Here is a 4,007-nt window from a genome sequence, read left to right as displayed (position 1 = left end):
CGGAAACAAATCAATACAAATACATCGGGTTGAACAATATCAATAGTGGGTGACACACATCTTGCAGAATTCTGCCAAACAAAGGAACTGAGTGGGCTGTGGGCAAAGCAAATGAGGGAGCGTTAAGGAATGAAATATTTTAAGTGTTTTAATAATTAATTCAGACACGGCACTGTATTTTCTGCAAAAGAAAATACACATTTAGGAACACACTAACAAATTTTATCTCCAAAGAGATTAGTGCACTGGCAAAGTATTCCGGTACCAGGGGAGGGCTGTGGGACAGCAGATACCCAAAACAGCCAGCTTTGCAGATCCCAAGGTAGCGATGGCCCGCCCTGATCACTCCCTTTGCCAGACGTCCAGAAAGAACTTACAGCATGCTCACCTGCCTGCTGACCTTCCACTCTAAGCAGCAAACTGGAAGGAGCCAAAGAGGAGTCCCCAGTGGGTGAGGGGCACAGAGAAGAGAAACATGTTAAATGTAAAGTGAAAAGACAGTGAAATGGGACACAACCCCCATTCAAATCCCAGAGATGTGGGCAAGTCCCCAAAAAGTAGTTGTTGGATTTAAAAACTGAACACACCTCATTTCCCAAAAACCACAAGACATAGAAATTTCAGGGGTGATTAGAAAAATCAGAGAAATATGTTCAATGAAAATCAAGCTATTCAACTCAAACATCTTCGGGCTGAAACATACTCTCGATTCATTCAGGCCACAATACCTCTTGCTTCTTAGCAGAGATGCAGTTGGTCAAGGACACCCAATGGCTTTATGGAGCAACTTTTTAAACTTTCCTTCCGGGCCAAGGTTATGCCTCCGAAGATTCAAGCAGCCCTGCAAGGCCTGTGAACAGCAGGTTCCAAAGGTTCCAAGGTCTGGCCCTTCCTTCCTAGATGCAAGGTCAAACACACAAAATCTCCTGTCAGGTTACATTTTATGTTTTGAAATATTTTAAATACTCTTAAGGCATTTATTTATTAAAATGTTTTCTGCCAAGATTTCACATTAGCTTAAAATTCAAATCAGTCTTTACGTTTCTCTACTGAGGTCTCCACCTCAGCATATCACATAAAAACACCCTCTCCAGTCATCAGTGTTACCAGCATCCATTCGGGGAGCCCCATGGTCAGCCTCTTTGTTCCCTAGGTGAACCAACTAGATGTTAATACTGCTCTGCTACAAGGTAAAACCTCCTAAGTCAAACTTAGTGGAAAAGGAGTGAAACTTCTGCAAAGTACACTTTCAGAAGAGGTACTTTATGAAAAGAAATTAGTGAGTCCTCTAAGAATAATAACAGGGAGTATTTTACAGTTTAGCACATGATTTGGAGTGAAAAATTCAATGTTTCTCTGATGGTCCAGGCTGTTAATACTCTTCTTGTTCCTCCTGGGGGCCCCCTTCGTCAGATATCACATAAGCCTTCATCTGTGGCATAGAGAAGGTCCACAGTCCTCTGCAGTACAGGGTTGTTTTCCCCCTCGTTCTCCTGGCAAATCAATTAAGTGTTCCTTAACTTTCCAAAGGAGAAATCTCTCTCTTTCTCCAAGTCTTCGACAGTAAGTTTCATTACATTGACCTGCTGCAGCAGTTGGGCTGCTGCATCATCCCCATTGCCCACAGCAGGATTCTTTCGCACCTCACCTGCGCCAGCCTTAGGGATTACAATAGTTCTCTGTGTTGCAATGGGCCTCTGTGGAGCTGCACTACTAGAGCTGAGAGGTTTCTTCGGTTTGTTCAGAGCTGGAGCAATAAGGGAGGGGGTGACTGCAGTTTCTTGACCTTGGCTGGCAGCCACAGGGTCATAGTCCTCCATCATAGTTTCAAAAAACTTCTTGAACCACTGAACGAATTCAAAATTGTCCTGAAACTTGCCTCTTACTAATTTGTCCACAGGAATTATTTTGTCAACACCCATCCTCTTAAAACCTGCTTATAGTATTTTGAAGTTCTGGATGTACTGATGTTCTAGCTTAGCTTGGAGTTTCACTTTCTTCAAGGCAATGCCGCCAGGGAACAGCATGTCCATAAACTGACAATAGGCAGCCCCAGAGCACAACTGTTCGATCTTTGTCAAATTCAACTGCAGAGACTCATTGATCCAGGCCAGCATGTCATATCGACAGGTTATCGCTGGTGACTGAAGTTCAGTAAACGTTCACTGCCATCTTTGGCTTTGAGGGGAACCGCGTCCACTGCCTGTGTCCGGCTCCAGTTCCATCTTGATAGGTCTCTTCTTAAGGTAAAATATTTTATATTAGCTTTTGAGGTACAAAACTTAGTTTGGATATAAGAGCTGTGATTTTATATTTTCATCATTGCTTGTGAATTCTAATTAATAATCTCTTAATTTCACCTTTCTAGCATTTAAATGTTTTAACTTTAGGGTATATGTTTTTCCACCCCAGTTCTCTCTCTCTCTCTCTCTCTCTCTCTCTCTCTCTCTCTCTCTCTCTCTCTCTCTCTCTCTCTGTCTTATTCCAAAAGCACCTTAGTTTATCTTATATATCAGTGTTTTCAGGAGTCTCTTTTCTCATCTTTCTCAGTCCTAAAGTCTCTTCAGTGTCTTTGATTTTAATAGGCAGAGTGAATCTTGTGGTTTAGGAGGAATAGGCAATGATTTAATTAATACTTGCAATTCTCACTCTACTTCCTCCCTGCCCCAAGTTCTTCTGCCCCCAACTTATTTCTGCATGAACCTGCTATATTTTCCAAACTGAAATCTGCTTTCCTTTGGATTAAAACGCTCATGACCATTTCCAAAACGCCATTGTTAAAACGCTCAAAGACTACAGGATTGTGTATATACAGTCTTCAGCATTAGTATATGAAGGTTGATAGCTGTCATTTATGGATTGTCTATTGCATTAAATATGCCTTCTAACAGTGCTTCAAGAAATAGCTCCTTGAATCATCCCCACAATTCGTTCTCATAGGTATCATTTCCCCTTCTAGAGAAAAATAATTTCTCAGCATGCTATAGCTCAAAGGCATATTGAAGTGTATTCAAAAGAAGGAAAAAGGAAACACTCAAACATTCTAAACATAAATTTTTTTTCTTTTCTTTTTTTTTTTTTTAATTTTTAATTTTTTTTTTTTTTAAATTTTGCCTCTAAAGCACGTACTCTTGATCTCTACCCAACATGAGATCGAAAGATGTGCCTTTGGGTAGGAAAAAAAGCTATGAAAAATTTTTTTTCACTAATGAGTAAGAAATAGAGTATCAGCTTAATGACATAGAATGATAATACCAGCAAAAGAAGATTTGAAGTTAGGAGAACTAGGTTTGAGTATAGGTCCATCATTTATGAGCTCTGTAATGTTGAACAAGTAATTTTATATGCTGTATTAGTTTTTGGGTTTTTTTGCTGTGTAACAAATTACCACAAATTTTGTGGCTTAAAACAACACACCCAACTATAGAACTCACAGTTCTGTAGGACAGAAGTCTGTGGGCTCGACTGGGTTTGTTGCTTAATCAAGGCTAAAATCAAGATGTTTGCTGGTCTGTGGTCTTACACGCACTTTCTAGAGAAGAATCTGCTTTCAAGTTCATTCAGGTTGGCAAAATCCAGTTGCTAGCTGTTATAAGCTTAAGGTCCATATTTTCTTGCTGGCTGTCAGTCAAGGGCCATTCTCCCCACCTGTCCTGATTTTATTACAAGGTTTGTATGATGATCAAATGAGACCCATTGGCTCAAAGGGTGGTGATGAATGTGATCGATGGTTTAATGTTGCTGGATTTAGAAGGCAACCCTCAACTCTCTTTCAAAGAACCTGTCTAAACCATAGAAAATCCTACCGGGAGGCAGGTTCTGAAGCCTCTTATAACAGAAGCTTTAGTAGGGCTAACCCCACAGGGGCCAGTGCCTGTGGACCTAGGAACCCACCCGCCTCTGCTCTCTGCCTCGGGCTGTGGGTACAGGTACTCTGGGTGTGGGGGACGCCGGGCACACTGTGGGGGAGGGGTGGGCGCGCATCTGGACTCGGCCAGCACTGCACT

At 41.5% G+C, this 4,007-nt stretch overlaps 1 pseudogene; it reads right to left on the bottom strand.

The window, feature by feature from the left end:
- Window positions 1–1,372: 1,372 nt before the first annotated feature.
- On the bottom strand, window positions 1,373–2,172 carry LOC109447712 (microtubule-associated protein RP/EB family member 1 pseudogene; annotated as a pseudogene).
- Window positions 2,173–4,007: the final 1,835 nt, after the last annotated feature.

The sequence above is a fragment of the Rhinolophus sinicus genome, chromosome 14 (assembly GCF_057876585.1).
Source record: "Rhinolophus sinicus isolate RSI-liver-muscle chromosome 14, RSI-T2T, whole genome shotgun sequence".
Taxonomy (NCBI): domain Eukaryota; kingdom Metazoa; phylum Chordata; class Mammalia; order Chiroptera; family Rhinolophidae; genus Rhinolophus; species Rhinolophus sinicus.
This window is presented reverse-complemented; position numbering and strand designations above follow the sequence as displayed.